This window comes from Phymastichus coffea, unplaced genomic scaffold, assembly GCF_024137745.1.
Source record: "Phymastichus coffea isolate CEN01 unplaced genomic scaffold, Cenicafe_Pcof_1.1 PCOF00002, whole genome shotgun sequence".
NCBI lineage: Eukaryota > Metazoa > Arthropoda > Insecta > Hymenoptera > Eulophidae > Phymastichus > Phymastichus coffea.
Window position 1 is genome coordinate 6,474,516 of NW_026706813.1, and position 19,367 is coordinate 6,493,882.

Sequence of the window (19,367 nt, forward strand, 5' to 3'; positions counted from 1 at the left end):
GATGAAAGAAAGTCACACTGAATATCCTAAAAAATTAAACGTGTGGGCAGGAATAGTAGGCGATACAATTATAGGTCCCTTTTTTATTGAAGGAAATTTGAACGTTGTAAGTTATAAACTTTTGCGAAATCAAATTGTTCCAGCTATTCAGATCTTAAGAGGTGATGATTTTGAAAATACATGGTTTCAGCAAGATGGTGCTCTAGCTCGTTACGGTGTAAATTTCAGACAATATCTGAATAAAACATTTTTTGATAGATAAATAGGTAGAAGAGGTACAGTAGAGTAGGCTCAAAAATCTCCAGATTTAAGCCCTTTGGACTATTTTTTGTGGGGATATTTAAAAGATCGGGTATACAGAAGTAATCCACAAAATCTTGAAGAATTATGACGTAAAATAATTCCAAAAATTAATGCCATTCCACGACAGATGATCCAAAATGCAACTTAATCATTCTACAATAGGATTGGTTATTGTCAAGAAGCGAATGGAGAACAATTTGAACATCTGTTATAAATTCATTTACGTGAAAGGCAAGGGGAACTCACTAATAAAAAAGTACCCTGAAGTAAGAGGCAAGGGGAACTCACTATTAAAAAGCACCCCGAATTAAGAGGCAAGGGGAACTCACTACTAAAAAACACCCATAAGTGAGAGGCAAGGGGAACTCACTAATAAAAAAACACCCCGAAGGGAACAGATTTCTTTCACGTCCACATCGTTGTTCCTGGATAGCGTTAAACGGAGAATTAGGAGTTACGATCTCTTCCGATTTGAATTCCCACCCGTAAAATTTATCGCTCTTTTCGATTCTAGTATAAAAAATAGGGGTTCTCAAATGAAAAATTGAGGTTGACCTTGAAATAACCTTGATAAAACACGTATAACGAAAACTACGATAGCGTGTTGACAGGGTATCTCTACGCTGCATGATTTTGTAATCGTCACCGTTCGTTAAATACTTATTTTTTTATAAATTATTGAGGTCATTCACCATCAAGAACAATCTAAAGAATAATAAAAAATTGTAATATTCTATGAAAAGTCAATATTATTCGTGTATAATATGGTTTTTATGAATCTATAGGTTAGGTTGCGTTATGGCATCCCTTTAAAGTCTACTCTCCTCGGTTTATAACACCCAAAAAGTAGTCAAGGTGATTAACTTAATGTTTCCGTAAACTCGTAATTTACTATGATAACTTAAAAGTAATGGTGTGTTTAGGTGTTTACAATCGTTAAAATGATTAAATTATCTAATATACCTATAACTCAGTTTTCGAATTACGTAGAATTGTGGCAATACAAAGATATTCAATGAGTACGCGGTAGCAAAAGAAAATGGATCTTGATGAAGGGATCTACACAGCCGACTATCGCTGAGTGGCGTGGCCTCGACGGCCAGCGTCGCGCCGCCACAGCGGCCGACTGCCGCTGCCAGTAATTCCGCTCTAACCGCCACTGCGGCCGGTTACCCCTTTATATATACCTGTACTTAATAAAGATATTTCCTACCAAATCAATTACTGGCTACATCACTTTCTCTCCGGCTACCTCTAAAGTACCACCTGGTCGACGCCGGATGCTACATTGGTGACCCCGACTACAGAAAAAGCATCTTCATCAAAAATCCTCGAGGTGAACTAATTCCTCGAGACAAAGGAGCGGGAGAGTCGTACACTCTCTCTAAGCGAGGCGTGCACGACCAGGCTCGTGCTCGCTTTTTCGATCGCCGGCACGCAAAAAAAGCCGCGATCGCAAGCTTCCCACGGAGCAACGGTGGAAGGCCGGCGTGAAATCACTTCCCGAAGAGAGTATTCCCAACGCGAAGTCGATACCCAACGGAGCAAACAACGTGACGTCACCGTGGACTTTCGCTCGGCAATTCGCCGACGCAGCCGCGCCGATCTCAACACCGACGAGTACCTCCTCGGCCCTGCAGCAGAGTCAGCAGCGTCATCGCAACCTGCAGCAGCAGTGAGCACGGACGTTGTCTTCGAGGACATCGGCATCTTCGAAAAAGCGAACGTACACACGCGTCGTGAGTGTCAGATTACAAGCGTGCACATACATGCGAGCGAAAAAACGCGCGCGACCGCGTGTAGCTCCCGCGTAAACATTCAATTTCGCAAAAAAAGTGTCGGTTATGCGTGCGACAGATCACCTTTCACGACAATTTCTCTGAACCTTCTCTTTGAAATTTAGCATTATTTTTTTTTTGAAAAGCGAGACAATATTTCCTTTTATTCAAATTTGGACTTTTTTGTGACTTTGTACAAAAACAATTTTGTGTTTTTTTTTCAAGCGAGCGAAACAGTAAATTTTTCGTCTTTTTGTGTACAAAAGGAGAGATTTAGTTCACGGTCGCGACGGCGTATGATGGACAAAACACTAGTCTTGCGTCATTGTGAGGCATCTGTGAGCGCAGTAAGAGAACCTTGTGAGCCATTCATACGTATCGGCGTTCACTAGGTCGCGGGTCCACTGGCAGTCCCGGACCACTTCCGATCTTTGTGATTTTCTCTCTCCTTTTTCGATCACCTTTTTGACACAGTCGACATGGACGGAGTAGGCAACAGCGTACCAACGCAGGCGCAGTTCGAGGATTTACAAAATCAATTAACCCAGGCGAATCATGCCATAGAGGCACTGCGTGCTACACAGTCACCTGCGCATCAGCAACAGCCTCCCGCGGCGCCCGTAAATGCACCAACGGTTTTCGCGAGTTATCGTCAACCGAAAATCTCCGCATTTTCACGCGAGGACTCAAACATTTGGTTCCTCCAAGCCGAAATCACCTTGCGAAATGCCGGCATCACCGTGTCCGCTACTAAACCTGATTTCATGGCGGAAAAGCAAGATATCGAGGCGCTACAGGTGGTTTCCGAACTCCTCCAGCAAACTCAACGAACGGACAACCTTTACAAACTCGTAAAGGACAAGTTCGTCGCCGCTTATAGCTCGTCCGCTGAGACCCGCCTACGCCGCATGATGAAGGGCCAAGTTCTTACTACCGGCAAGCCGTCGCTCATTATCACGCGTTTGGAAGCTCTGAATACGGGCGCCAGCGATGACATCATCCGCTCCGTTTTCCTCGAGCATCTTCCAGCCCCCTGCCGTGCTGCGTTAGCCGTATCAAACGTCACCGCTCTAGACACTTTAGGCACCATGGCCGACAAGTGCGCAGAGTTGGCGGACGTCGATTCCAACTACATCACAGCCGTGAATCGCCCCAAAGCCCCCCACATCTCTCACGAAGCTCGAAAACCAAATCGCCGATTTAACGACCCAGGTAGCAAAGCTGCAAGCTAGCTGCAAACCCTCTAGACGCAGCCGTTCGCAATCTCATGGTCGCGGTACATGGAACGCGAACGGTCAACAGTCTCCTACTTCGGAACAGGCCACAGGACTCTGTCGCATACACAAGAAGTACGGCGCAGACGCTCGAAAATGTATCCCGCCATGCTCTTGGAAAAAGGAGCATTCTCACGTCGATGCTGTCGGTGACAACGGTTCGTCCGATCGCTTCCATATCCAAGACCGTGCGTCTGGTTTACATTTCTTCGTCGACATTGGCGCGGAAGTTTCGCTGTTGCCAGTCACGGACAAAAACGTGGCACCCGGTACACTTCAACTGTTCGCGGCAAACAACTTACCTATCAAGACGTCCGGGGAAAAGCAGTTCACGCTCGACCTTCGCTTGCAACGTCCCATCGTTTGGAAATTTCACGTTGCAGCGGTCGCCGCTCCTATAATTGGAGCAGATCTGCTTAATTACCACGGTCTTGTCGTTGACCTGCGTAACCACAGATTAATCGACCCGATTCGAAATGTGTCAAGCAACGGTTACCTCAAGGCGTGCGACATTTCTTCTGTCAGCGCTCTTGACCACAGCTGTAGTTTCGCAAAATCGTATCTCAATACCCAGAAGTTTCGAGTTCAACGCCCGGAAAACCCATAACTTCCCTTGAAGTTTTCCACCACATCAAAACCACAGGCCCTCCGGTCGCCGAACGAGCCAGGCACCTCAACCCCGAAAAGTACAAGGCCGCCGAAGCCGAGTTTGACGAGCTTATCAAATAAGGCATCTGTCGGCGCTCCAAAAGTCCTTGGGCGAGTCCTATACACATGGTGCGAAAGAAAGAAGGAAAATAGCGTATTTGCGGTGATTACCGTCGGCTGAACGCTGTTACCCAGCCAGACAAATTCCCCATACCCCATTTTCACGACTATTCTGTGAATCTGCACGAAAAAAACGATTTTCTCAAAGCTCTATCTTCATAGAGCTTACTATCAGATTTCCGTCGCACCCACTGACGTTATAAAAACCGCAGTCACAACACCCTTCGGTTTATCTGACTATGTTTTTATGCCTTTTGGCCTCTGCAACGCCGCTCAATCATTCCAACGATACATCAGACAAGTGCTTCAAGGTCTGGATTTCGTTTTTAACTACCTTGACGATATTCTCGTCTCGTCCGTCGACGCAGAGAAGCATTTGCGTATCGTGCTGGAACGATTAGAGCTTGCAGGCTTGAAGCTCAACTTGACCAAGTGTGAATTTGGCAAAAGCGAACTCGTCTTTTTGTCACACCTTATCAACAGCGAAGGCTTGAGGCTCACTGCCGCAATGGTTCGTGTGATCGTCGACTTTCCAAAGCCCAAAACAATTTCTGCTCTTCGCTTATTTCTGAGCCTCACCAACTTTTACCGTCGTTATCTCCCGCACACGGCTACCGTTCCATCGATGTTTCCACTTTTCAAAAAAACAGTTCTGGAACTCACTTTTAGGGATAGCCTTAAGTACATTCGTCGCATTGTTTTCAACCGTTGTTTTGTCATCGAATCGGTGTCCTTTAAGTGGTCTTTTTAATTTTAGAAACAGCCAAAAGTCACAAGGGGCTATGTCGGGACTGTATGGAGGTTGTCGAAGCAATGCGATATTGTGTTTGCTCAAAAACTGCGGCACAAGATTGGATGAATGCGCTGGCACATTATCGTGATGGAGAAGCCAGTCACCACTTTCCCAAAAGTGCGGCCGTTTTCTTCTTACTGCATCACGCAAACGTTTCAAAATTTGAACGTAGTATTCTGTATTGATTGTCTGACCTGTTGGTGCATATTCGTGATGTACAACACCTTCACAAGCGAAAAAAACCATCAACATTGACTTAACATTGCTCCGACTTTGACGTGCTTTTTTTGGTCTTGGCGATTCAGAATGTTTCCACTGTGAAGATTGTTGTTTTGTTTCAGGATCACAACCATAAACCCATGATTCATCACCTGTAATAACTTTTCTAAGCACATTATCATCATTATTGACCATTTCCAGATTGTCCAGAACGATTTCTAAGCGAATATTCTTCTGCTCTGCTGTGAACAATTTTGGGATGCATTTCGCACACACGCGTTTCATTCCTAAATTTTCGGTTAAAATTTGTAAAATGATAGTTTTTGGTATCCGAAGGTCTTCTTCTAGTTCTCGCACAGTCATACAACGATCTTGTTCGATTACAAGTCGCACCCGCTCAATATTATCTGCGGTTTTGATCGTCGAAGGTCGGCCGAAACGAGAATCACTATCGACAGAAGTGCGACCATCCTTGAACCGTTTATACCACTCTTTTATTCGTGTTTTGCTGATACACTCGCTTCCGAAGGCCTTTTGCATCATTTCAATAGTTGCCGAACTCGTTTTTCCGAGTTGAAAGCAAAATTTGATGCAAATTCGTTGATCTTGTTTTTCAGTTATTTTTGACAATATCAAAACCCGACGAACGCGAAAAAGGCACTGTAAACAATGACACGCTGCGCATGAACTATACGTCCGGCAGGCGTCAGTAAGTAACCAATAGATTCGTGAGGCTTTACTGTTGACGTTCCTGTCCGGTAGAGGTCGCTCGAACACTATGGCGCGAAGATATAAACGTAGGCCCGATACTTTCCGGACAGACTTCGTATACACACAACGCGCACAAGAACGACCAAAGGCTCGTCGCTTGGACTCCGGAAGCTGAGCGAGCTTTTGATAAGTTCATGTCCGACTTTGCCAACGCTACGCTTCTGAGTCACCCTTCGGCTGACACGCCGATGCGCGTCGTAACGGATGCATTGGCCGAAGGCATGGGCGCAAGCTGCGAGCAGCTAATCGACGGTGTTTGGTGATCCATGGGATTCTTCTCCCATAAATTTAGCAAAGTTCAGCTAAATTACGATACTTACGATCGTGAACTGACTGCAGACTACGAGGCAGTCAAGTATTTCAAAGACTTCCTCGAAGGCAGAGACTTCAAAATTGTGACTGATCACAAACCGCTTGTATATGCATTCGTACAACGCTCTGATAAGGCATCGCCGCGTCGTCGACGCCAACTTGGCCTCATTTCAGAATTCACGACCTAAATCGAACACATCGAAGGCTCCAAAAACGTTGTCGCCGACTGCCTTTCTCGAGTCGACTCAGTTCGCCTGCCTCTCGAACTGAACATGCTCGAATTGGCGAAAGCTCAGAGCGAGGATCCTGAGCTCGAAGAGCTTCGCAAGTCTGCCGACAAGCACTCTCTCAAGCTCATTTTCCTCGAGTGAGGTCAAGACCACAACCGCGTTTGCTTTAACCAATCCGACACCGTTCTTCAACCCTACATCCCTAAATCCTTGTGTAGACGCGTGTTTGAACAATTTCACTCGCTCGCGCATGGCGGAGCAAAGGTCACTGACCAAGTCATCAGACAACGTTACATATGGCCCGGCATGCACAAAGACATTAAGCTTTAGTGCAAGACTTGTCTCGACTGCCAAGCTTCCAAAGTCTCTCGTCACGTCAAAAACAATCCCGCCCCTTTTGTCGCAACAGACGGTCGTTTCCAATACATCCACTTGGACTTCCTTGGGCTGCTCACACCATCAGAAGGCTACGTCTACTGCCTTACGATGATCGACCGATTCTCGCGTTGGACGGAAGCGATACCCATTCCTGACAAAACTGCACAGACAGTTAGTCGTGCGTTTTACGACAACTGGATGAGCAGATTTGGAGCTCCCGAGCGAGTCACCACAGATCAGGTTTCGGAGTTCGAGGCGCAGCTCAACAAGACACTCCTTTCGCTGATCGGCTGCCAGCGGATTCGTACGACAGCCTGGCACTCAAAAGCGAACGGCATGATAGAGCGTTGGCACCGCACCGTCAAAGCGGCTATCATGTGCCACCAAGACGAGAACTGGGTCCGTACACACTCAACCGTCCTTCTTGGGTTGCGTATCCACGTTCGTGAGGATACGGGCGCTTCTCCCGCCGAGTATTTGTACGGTACAGTGTTGCGCGTGCCTGGAGAATTCACCGCTGACCCGCAAATTTTCCTCGAGGAATTTCGCGAGCACATGTGCAAAATCAGACCAGTACCTGTCAATTACAAACACAATTACAAACCTCGTGCTTTTTATTTAAAAGACTTGTACACCAGCTCGCACGTTTTTCTGCGACTGCTGCAGTCAAGAAGCCACACGAACGCCCTTATACTGACCCTTACAAAGTCTTTAAACGTATCAACGATCTCGATTTCGAAATCGAAGTTAAGGAAGCTCCGAAAGTCGTTTCGACTGAGTTGCTGAAACCCGCAGCAATGCCTGCGTGCTTGCAGCAGCCAGCTATCGTCGCTGCAAAGCCCCTCGACAACGATACCAACATCACTCGTTCTCTCATTGTTCACGCGATTCTGACTGCAAAAACTCCGGTTCCGAAAGCTTTCGCTCCACAGCAGCCATCGACAACCACCTCCTCTCCTAACGCAACATCACCGCAAAAGCTTGTTACGAAACCCGACGCCCCGTGCAGCCAACCCGTGCAAGCACCTGCACCTCTGCAATCTGCGTTGAAAACTTATCCAGCTAGAAAAAACGTACGCAAGACAGTGACCATAAATTTCGCAGCGAATGAGATTTATCGCGTACCGAGGCACTAGTTCCGTTTATTTTGTACCTTTGTAAACTCTTCGTTCTTTTGTAAGCGCAGTTCTTCGTTTTTTTATAAGTTCATTTCAGTTTTTTTTTACGTACTAACCTTGTAAGTTTTCTGTATTTCAAACCTTGTAAAAAAGGAGCTTTCTCCTTCATGCGAAGCTTTTTAAGAGGGGGAGCGTGTAGAGATCTACACAGTCAACTATCGCTGAGTGGCGTGGCCTCGACGTCCAGCGCCGCGTCGCCATGGCGGCCGACTGACGCTGCCAGTAGTTCCGCTCTAACCGTCACTCCGGCCGGTTACCCCTTTATACATACCTGTACTCAATAAAGATATTTTCTACCAAATCAATTACTGGCTACATCACTTTCTCTTCGACTACCTCTAAAGTACCTCCTGGACGACGCTGGACGCTACATTGATGGCTACTCAGCGCCACCATTCGGTTCATTTGGTAGGTTCAGACATTCATACTCATAGGTTTGGTAATACATGTTTCCTTAAAATTCTATGAAATTTATGATAAAAGATCGAAAATAGATGTAAGTCGATTTGAAAATAACCTTTGACTGTTTCGGATTCTATTCATGTTATCTCATCTAAACTTAGATTATTCTTGCGTCTTTCAAATAAAAAATAACGGTTCCTGCTTGAAAAAAAACTTATTTCTATTATTATCGATTTTTGAAAATTAAGTTATCTTCACGTACACATTGGCATACTAATGCTATCATTGTGCTATAAAGCACAATGATGCCTCTGAAGGGCAATTCAAGTTACCCCTGCAATACATGCATAAAATTTTAAGTAGCGTCCTGATTATACAAGGGTTAAAAACACTGTGGAGCTTTGAGCCGTGCCTTGAAATACAGGATTTGCATCAAACTGCCGCTGAAATACTTTCGAATAGGCTTAAATTTTCATTTACCTAATATATATGTATATTATGGAATATTTCAGAGGACTATATTACTGCCGTGCAGGAAAAAAATTTGAATGGCATTGAAGATATCACAATCCAAGTGATATTTAAAATTAAAAAAAAAACTAGGAAAGGAAGGAACAAGAAAAATTTTTCAAATGAATATTTAGAGCCAGCCAAACGCTTAAATATTGAAAAAGTTCAGTATAACGATAACACAGATTATTCTGACGATCATGAATCCCAGGTGCTAGAAGATCCTCTATTTATATCTGATTTATCAAACTTACAAGGAAAATCAGCGTAACTCAACGTTTGTTCATCATCGAACCATTCGTCAACAGCTCACGGACCCAGCAAGTAAATAACTGGCACTGATAGTGACGACGCAGATACTATGGAAGATAGTGAAAATACAGTATCCTTAAAAAAAATGTACGGTAATTCAAACTTTCTTAATATTAATTTGTATCGGGATCAAAAAGTTCATATTGCTACGAGGGTGGTCCGATAAGTACTTAGGCTACAAAGGAAAAACGAAAATTTTGGAAAAGTGGCGATTTATTTTTCAATTTAGTCTCCTTTTAGTTCGATACACTTGACCCGACTCAGCGATGCTTCAACTTCTTTAACCCATGTGAAACATACGTTTTCTCACAGTACCTAAGCGCTCTTTGATTTTGTTGTGTGATTTCCCTTCCAAAAACAAGAATCGAATCACTGACCGATATTGCTCTTTTTCCATTTTTCTAATATCCGCGGACACGTCCGGTTCCACATGCGATCAAAACAAAACTACGAGTTCGATTCAGCTGAAATTTTGATAGTAGCCGTCTATATGAATGTACTACACAATGGTAAATTTCTCTTACGATAGTAGCGTTATCGGGCGTTGAGGCTAAGTACTTATCCGACCACCCTCGTACTTAAATTTAAGGGCCTTCTCGTACTACCATCTGATTCATTTGTTTGTTTCTAATTACATCAAAGATGACAGTCGTGATTTACTGGACAAAAATATTCAATATGAGATTTTAATTTTAGAAAAATAAGATTCTATTTTTATTGTTAAAGTTTTGAAAAAAAAGTCACTTTTGTAACAGACAGTATGTAAAGTACCTGCCCTTATTCGTTCCTATATTTGAAAAAAGCGATAACTTTTCATTGGGAATGAGTTTTTAACTTGTAAAAGTTCATTTCAAAGTTCTTACAATACCTGTTAATAAAGAAAAAATTATTTTTTATTGGATTAAAAAACTAATAGCTCGAATATTGGTGCTTAATTTAATTTTGTCAGTATTTTCACTGGTTTTCAAGTCACCCTATGAGTTCAATAAAATGATATAAGCAAGTTGATTATCATAAGCAAACCAAAAAGTTATAAATCATTAATTGTAATGTAATCAAAGTACTTATGAATCAAAGTTTAAGCTAAAGTTAAAGTTTTAAAAGTGACAACATTACATGTAATTGACTAAAAAAAGTAATCAGGTCAACCTTTGGTCTAATTAACCTTTAAAAAAAACATTTGAAACTGGATTTTTGAAAGTATTTTCAACGGTGAATCAGATGGTGTATGAAAAATTTTGTCCCGGGGTAATTAAGATAACTTGAATTAATAATACTTCTCGAAAATGTATACGTATGAATTTTCGTAAAACATTCTGTACAAAATGAAAAATCAAAACTTTTCTTTGAATAATTAATCTACAACCATTATAAATCGTGTTTTTAATTTGAAGTTTGAGATTATGTATATACAGAACATTGTTTTGACAAGGCTGAAACTTTTGAAATTATCTTCGTAAATATTTATAGGAATATTTTCTTATTGCAACGACAATTTTGACGAATAAATAAACTGATTACTTATATAAGTTTTATACAACGATAATGAGACTCAATTCTAATAATTATAAAATATTTTATAATTTTGTGTTTATTTTCCATTCATCCTGTATACTTTATTCGTTCGGTACTAAACGACTGATGTAAGAAATGAACAATTTAAAAAAAAAATTTTTATTGATTTTGTTTAGATATTCAAAAACTTATCCTTAGGAAAGGAATTTATATAGCAAAGAAGCAAGAATATAGTGATAAATATTTAAGAAGACAAAAGAGACAGATATCTTCAAAACCTGATTTTATTTCACAAGATAAATTGAAATTATTAAATGAGTATTTGCCAATAGATACTAATGAAAACAATGAAAAAAGAAAGTAGATATTGTAGAATCAGAATTACTAAATCAGAAATTTGCAAAGATTGTGGTGAGTATTTCGTCGTAAATTACATTTTTATTTACATATCGTATTTTAAAAAGTAAAATAATAAGATACTTGGTACTTTAGTTCCCCATATCCAAGTAATACTAATGTATATTGTTTTTCTTTTTATTTTAACTTTAATATACACTGCCCGTCAATCACTTTTGCCATGCTTACTTCAAAATTAGGCAAACTTGAAAGTTTTGTATCTCGGTCGGAAATCATCGTATCACAAAAAACATCAGGGCATTTTAAAGGTAATTGCAAAAGCTTCCATTTAAGACGTGCAGAGACTTAAAAATGAAAATATGTGTTTTTACAGTAAAAAACTGATTAAAAAAATTTCAATTTTTTTAACCTCGACTTAAATTAATGCCAATTTAGAACCAGGAGGTGGAGGGAAAATCGACCTGAGGGGTTCGGAGAGTAATGTCTTTCTCTTTAAAATTAGCCCCCGCGGAGTTCTATCCGACGTTTTTTAACCGAGTTACGGCATTTTTTGTAAAAAAATAACCTTTTTTTTCAATCCTCAATTACTTCGACTTGCGTACGTTTTAGAAAAAAATGCCAAGGAGAAAAAAGTTTCATTTTGTGCCCAAGAATACGAAAATAAAGTTAAAATAAAGAAATAGAGAAAAAATTTTTTTTCGATTTTTTAGCGTATTAAAAAAATAAAGGAATTTAACTTTTTTTTTACGCTTAGTTTTAGTTTTTTTGTGATTTACTACGTCCCTAGACATTTTAAAACGAAGCGTAAAAAAAAAGTTAAATTCCTTTATTTTTTTAATGCGCTAAAAACCCGAAAAAAAATTTTTTCTCTATTTCTTTATTTTGACTTTATTTTCGTATTCTTGGGCATAAAATGAAACTTTTTTCTCCTTGGCATTTTTTTCCAAAACGTACGCAAGTCGAAGTTATTGAGGATTGAAAAAAAAGGTTATTTTTTTACAAAAAACGCCGTAACTCGGTTAAAAAACATCAGATAGAACCCCGCGGGGGCTAATTTTAAAGGGAAAGACATTATCCTCCGAACTCCTCCGGTCGATTTGCCTTCCACCGCCTAGTTCTAAATTGGCATTGATTTAAGTCGAGGTTAAAAAAATTGAAATTTTTTTAATCAGTTTTTTACTGTAAAAACACATATTTTCATTTTTAAGTCTCTGCACGTCTTAAATGGAAGCTTTTGCAATTACCTTTAAAATGCCCTGATGTTTTTTGTGATACGATGATTTCCGACCGAGATACAAAACTTTCAAGTTTGCCTAATTTTGAAGTAAGCATGGCAAAAGTGATTGACGGGCAGTGTATATTTCAAAGTTATTTTCCCTCAATCTTATATGTTCGTGTATAACAAAGCGACTAGAAGTACCAAGTAGATTCTGATCTATTCCTACCGTATTCTGCATATTCCTACCGTATATCTCACGATACGTAAAAATAATAATATTGATAACGATAATAGTATTAAAACTTTAATCATTTATAATACTGCAGCACATGTCACAGGAGTTTTGGAATAAAATGCTGCATATTGAGGAAAGAATGTTGTGTAACGTAAGTTGTTAAATATAGATTGTAGTGTTATAAATTTCATTCACTATAACATTGCATATTTTCATTATTAATTTATCAAAATTTTATCAAAATCTTTTTTTTTTCAAGTCATGTTTTATAACACTATAACCATACATCGACAACTTTTCCATGTTTCTTAGACTACTACAATATTATAAGATCCCTATCACTAAACCTGAAATAATTACATCTTTATAAGAAGAAATTAAACTATTCTTGACTAGATAACTCTAACTTTTACGCAACTAATTAAACAACAGCGATTAGATAAAGAATTTTCTTAAATATATGCATACGTCTTTTGTTCTTCATATTAGATCGATGACGACGATCCGACATATAACAATATAAAATATCATTCGAGAAACTTGTATAAAACTCAATTTTTCACCTATGTTATTGAAATTAATCAGTGATGTATCAACCATGTAAAGAATTTCATGCTTTAGGACATGCTTTCTCATCATATCTCCTAACCTATTTATTATATATACTATATTTTTATATTAATTAAATTAATTAGATACTGTATTGGTATTCGCAATGGTTTTGGTAAATGGCACACACACACACACACACACACACACACATATATATATATATATATATATATTCTACTTTTTTTTATTTAAATGTAAACAATGGGTTAAAAACGATTTATAATGTACGATTTGATCCATTTGAGATTAAAAGCAATTGCATACAAGTTTGTTATTTATTGTCTTGTAAAGTTAAAAGAATTTTATTTCTTTTGAAATACCTTTAATTTGTAATTTGAGATATACAATTGTTAATTAGTTAAGGAGGCTCCAACACCATGGCGATTCTGAACTGGTTTTCAACCTCGTATAACAAAATGGAAAAAACCTAGAAACGCGACAACGTATTTCCGATGTATTTTGATGCGCTGAATCCTAATCTGGCCTCAGAATTTATCCATCACCTTATGTCTTAATATCTATCAGGAAAAATTTGAGAATTATTTTAGTCAAAGCGCCTCACCGCGCCATTGATTCTAGGATGCTTTTAGTAACATTTCCGTTAATAACTTTAAGAAACCTATACTTTTCGACTTACCATTTGAAAGCCTGATGTTCTTTTACAAAATATTTATCTTCTGCCAAGCAATTTCTCGGTTGAATATTTTTAAACAAACAATTTCTAAAAAAATTTCACTTCGGTCCATCAGAGCTTATGTATAAACTATGAAAATATGCAAAGTTTGAGATGAAATATCTTAAAATTTCCCACGGCCACCTGGGTAAATAATGATACCATTGGATTCAGCCCGTTTTGATCTATAAATATAGCTATACCTAATTTCTGAATTTTTTCTGACCTTCTCTCGTTGGAGCCCCCTTAAAAACTGACTTAAGATATTTCAATATTTTTTATACAGACTATCGCGAGCAAGGATTAATTAGCTAACAGCAGTTAATTGATAATGACTAGCAATCTTTATGGCAATGATGAGTAGAACCCTACTTTGATTATACAGGGTGTCAATTAAGTCCCGGGACGGCTGAAAATTTTCTAAAATACGTTATTTCTGAAAAAGGTCAAGGTCAATCCTTTAATAACTATAAACAAAAAAATAGTCAATAAAATAGTTGACCTTCAAATAACCTTGAAGGTCAAGTCCAACGTTAAATTCATGGTCCATTGGATTCCTTGTTCAAAGTTACTGAAGGATTGACCTTGACATTTTTCAGAAATAACGTATTTTAGAAAATTTTCTGCCGTCCCGGGACTTAATTGACACCCTGTATTACATTTCGACACATTATTATTTGAAGGTTTGTGTGTGTGTGTATGTGTGTATCTGCATATATTTAAAGGTTTTTTGGTTCTAGTTATAACATACGAATATAATAATATGATTTTGTTCAATGCAACATTGAATGGCTTGATTTACCATCATTATGGTTTTCATGCGTTTACAGATTTCTTTGTTTAATTGAATAGTAATACGGTAGCTGACTTGTTGTAAATAATTTCAATTTATGTAACCTCATAAAGATAAAAATATATTAATTGCAATTTTGTTGTGTTTTGTTAAACATAATTTCAGATATGGCATCTTCAAGGAGCTGGTGGCAATAATGTTCATGATTTAATATATAACATGGTACCAAAGATAATAACAGATGAGGTCTTACAAAGTTATAGTTTCTTTGGGAGAAAATCGAAGGGACAAGATAAAAATAAATGTTTTTCTGAACTCACTATCTGCAAGTGCATTTACAGTAAGTTTTAAGCACACACACACACACACACACACACACACACACACACACACACACGGGCGCGCGCACACACACACCATAATTAAAACTAATAGTTTCATTATAATTTTTAGTGGCTTCCAAATTGTCATTCCCTAAGGCTACAGATAATGAAATAAAAAAATTGCTATGCAATTTTTTTATTTTTATTTTTATTTTTTTGGATCAAGCCAGCACTAGGTTTAAACGTAGTCAGTGAGTATTAGAAGATAAAATAATTATACGTGTGTATTAATTATACAAATAGTTTCACAAAATTATTGTAGAAATCATTCTAGCCGGAAATCTGAACCATTTGTACCTTTACAATTAGATGGAACAGGTGATGAATTTGATAACTAATGATAAGAGGATAAGATATTATGTAGTGAACAATTGTTTTGCCAAGTGCCATAATAATATTTATTTTTATAGTGTAAAATATTCATATGTATACACTTTTGTACACCTTTATGTGAGTTAAAAATCTTTAACAAAAAAATCATATGTATTATGCACAATATAATTTTCATTTATATGTATATTGTAACGGGGTATGTACCGTTTAATTATATTTTTATCCGCGCAACTTTATTGAAAGGCGAATGTAATCATCTATGCTCAATATACAATCCGGAGAGCATGGCGTCAGTCAACCAGTAAATCTACTAACCTACAAGAAAGTGAGTGGAAGCAATATGAAATGAGCGAGTCGAAAGCACTTGTTAATGTCACGAATGGAATCTTTTATTACCTATCAAATGCTACATAAGATCGGCCCGCGTGTTTGTTTACATCGACGCTCGCACGACGACAACATGCAGTGTCGGAACGCTCGCTGCTCTTTGTTGGAAGAGCTATTACATGCACGCTTGAGATGTCGGAAAAATTAATTGTTATTCGGGCTATTGCATCGCGACCGCGAATATAAGCTGGCCAGCTTACCTTAATATCACAGGCGTACGAAGATGACACTGACGAGTCGCACAGCGAGAAGATTGTCTTATTGTTTGTGTCGCGGATCGCGAGTTCGCGCACACGTGGTTTCGCCCTCGATGGCGAAACCTCACACACACTCTCTCTCGATCTCTTCGCGGGCGACGCTTTTCCGTCGGCTCGGGTCTCTCCCCTTGGCGGTTGAATGGCACCTTGGCAACAACGATCACTGCTAGCTGGCACTGATCTGGGCGTTCTTCTCTCAATATTTGGTCTTAACGGCACACGGATCGACAATAGCGAAAAGAAAAGCGGGCGAACGTGATGATGGTCAGTGCTTCACTGGTTCGATTTCAATCGCGCGCGTTCCGTCTGCTCGCGTGCCGAATTCCTTCGTTACGTTTTTCGTCTCCCCGGTAGGTGCTGCCCTCGCAGGCAGCAATTAGGTTATATTATTGGCGCTAATTTGACGTTTACCGTCACAATATATATGTAAATATATGTACTGCACACACACACACACACACACACACATATATATATATATATATATTTGTGCAAGAAAAATTCACAGAAATATTGTGGGAAAAATGATGAAACGTTTCTTGAAATGTTTTAGTAGGATTGCAAGAAACCTTTCAGAAATATTTCGAGAAAAGCTGCTACGATGTTTCTAGAAATATTTTAGAAAGATTGCATGGAAACCTTGCAGAAATATTTCGAGAAAAGTTGCTGCAAGGTTTCTAAAAATGTTTTAGTAGTATTGCATAGAAACATTTCAGAAATATTTCGAGAAAAGTTGCTGCAATGTTTCTAAATATATTTTAGAAAGATTGTATGAAAACCTTGCAGAAATATTGCTATGTCCGTGCCGATAAATACGCAAAAATATTTCAAGAAATGTTGCTGCAAGGTTTCTAGATATATTTTAGAAAGATTGCAAGAATCTTTTTAGAAATATTTCGAGAAAAGCTGCTACAATGTTTCTAGAAATATTTTAGAAAGATTGCATGGAAACCTTGCAGAAATATTTCGAGGAAAGTTGCTGCAACCTTTGCTGCAACATTACTGCAGTTTTAATTGCGCGGACATAGCAATATTTCAGAAATATTTCAATGAAAGTTTGCAGAAATGTTTCAAACCTTTCATGAAAAATTGCAGCAATATTGCAGCAATATTTCATACTCTGTGGGATACTACTCCTGGATTAACATGGGATGCTATCGTATGTTAATGTGTACAAATATTGAGCTAGAACTTTTAACTAATATAGATATGGTTTTATTCGTTCAAAAAGGTATTCGAGGAGGTATTAGTCAATGTTGTAATAAATATTCAAAAGCTAATAATCGATATATGGGCTCAGAATACAATGAAAAAGAACCAAGCAACAATTTCATGTACTTTGATGTTAACAATTTGTATGGATGGGCGATGGCGCAATCATTACCGTATAAAAATTATAAGTGGGTCTCTAACATTGATGAGCCTAATTTTTTCGATGTTTCCGATAAACAACACTGTATAATAAATAATGGTATATCATTCACTATAGAGCGCTAAAGCAGGCTATTAAATACGGAATCAAATTAAAACAATTACACAGACCACTACGGTTTAATCAAAAGCTGTGGCTTAAAACTTATGTAGAAGAAAACGAGCTGAAAATGAGTTTGAAAAATTATTCTATAAACTCATGGTTAATGCAGTATACGGAAAGACTATCGAGGATAAAAGGAAGCGAAAAGACGTTAAATTAATTAGTGCATGGGGTGGTAGATATGGAGCAGAAGCATGGATCGCCCAACCCAACTTTCATAGTAGTTCCATCTTTGATAAAAATTTAGTAGCAATACAGTTATCATGGACTTCTATTAGTATTATAAAAACCAATATATATTGGGCTTTGTGTGCTCGATCTTTCAAAAACATTAGTATATGCCTTCCACTATGGCTACATAAAAGAAAGATTAGCTCAGAAAACAAAATTACTTTTACTGATACAGATAGCCTCGTGTATGAATTTCAAGATGTTGATATATATGAAATAATGAAAGAAGATATCAATAATTTTGATACATCAGATCACACAGAAAATAATCAGTTTAATATGCCATTAATTAATTAATTAAAAAGTTCTCGGCATTGTGAAAAAGGAATGCAATGGTAATATTATGAGAGAATTCATTGGTCTTCGAAGTAAAATGTATAGTATACTAATAGGAAACCATCAACCAATAAAGAAAGCAAAAGGCATGAAAACATACTGTCACAAAAACAATAGATCATGAAGATTAATTATCGATACCGTTTATTGGAATTAGAAATTATTATGCGTGAGCAATGCAATATACGAAGTGTATTACATCAAGTAAGAACGGAAAGAACGCAGAAAGTAGCACTAAGTCCATATGATAATAAACGATGTATATTCGATAAAAATCCTGATACACTTCCATGGGATCATTACAAAACTATTGAAACGTTAAAGCTTCAAATCAGCAATGCGGAAAGACGAAGGAAGAGGAAGATCATAGAAATAGAAGAAAATCCTTAAGATACTTTTACAACAAGTTGTAGAGATGACTGTAGAAAGCAATACCAAAAAAGTTGTAAGTTTCCTCCAACCTCCGATAGAAGTCGCTCAGGATAGAGTAGTAACAGTGGGGAGAAAGAAGGGTTAGTTAGGAAAAGACTAAGGATAGAATAGTGACAGAGTGGGGGACAACGATAGAGTGGGGGACAACGGTAGACATGGCGACTGAATTTGCAATGGAATCATATGAGAAATTACTTAAGTCTGGATAAGGCGAAGAGAGAGGTAAATGACGGCGGCTCGAGTTCTCAGAGAGGGGATACTTGGTAAAAAAAGAAGAACACACCTCAGTCCATCGTAGTTATTCAGTAGCAGCTTGAAGCAACAGCAGTAGTCTCTTCCAAGTTCTTCTCTTCCAGTTCTAGATTTTCTATTAAAAAAAAGTTTCTTATATAGCTCTCCAACTATATCCTAGTAGTATCAAACAGTTTATATTCAATTAATGACTGATTTGTTTTTTTTTATTGTAGAATGAATTTTTCTTCAATCAATAAAATCGCAAAATCAGCTTTCTTACCAAGAAAGACTATGACGCAGTTGAAAAAATACTGTACCTATATGGTTACTAAATTAAGATGGTTAAACACTCGCTATGGATTTAATATATTAATAACAGTATATGACGAATTTGAGGTATTTCTACCGAAGCGAGTAAGCTTAGCGTTACAAAAAGATGAAGAGATGTTACAGAAATTGTACGAGACCACGGAGAAAAAAGAATTATTTCTATATAATCGAGAAGGTTCGAATTTCGAATTTAAAAATTAAATTACTATAATGTGTAAGTGTGTATAGAAAATAATTTTATATTTAAAATTTTAATCACGTCTTTAATCCTAATTTAA

General features: G+C 38.2%; 1 protein-coding gene and 1 long non-coding RNA gene across 9 annotated transcripts in view; both read left to right on the plus strand.

The window, feature by feature from the left end:
* The window catches only part of LOC131663753 (glutamate [NMDA] receptor subunit 1), a 1,362,975-nt gene that overhangs the window by 228,910 nt on the left and 1,114,698 nt on the right, over positions 1 to 19,367 (plus strand). The gene's annotated exons all lie outside the window — the stretch shown is intronic.
* On the plus strand, positions 8,974 to 15,198 carry LOC131663806 (uncharacterized). Its single transcript, XR_009301880.1, has 5 exons — positions 8,974 to 9,315; positions 10,920 to 11,154; positions 12,646 to 12,705; positions 14,798 to 14,972; positions 15,086 to 15,198. It is a non-coding gene; the product is annotated as an uncharacterized LOC131663806 (long non-coding RNA).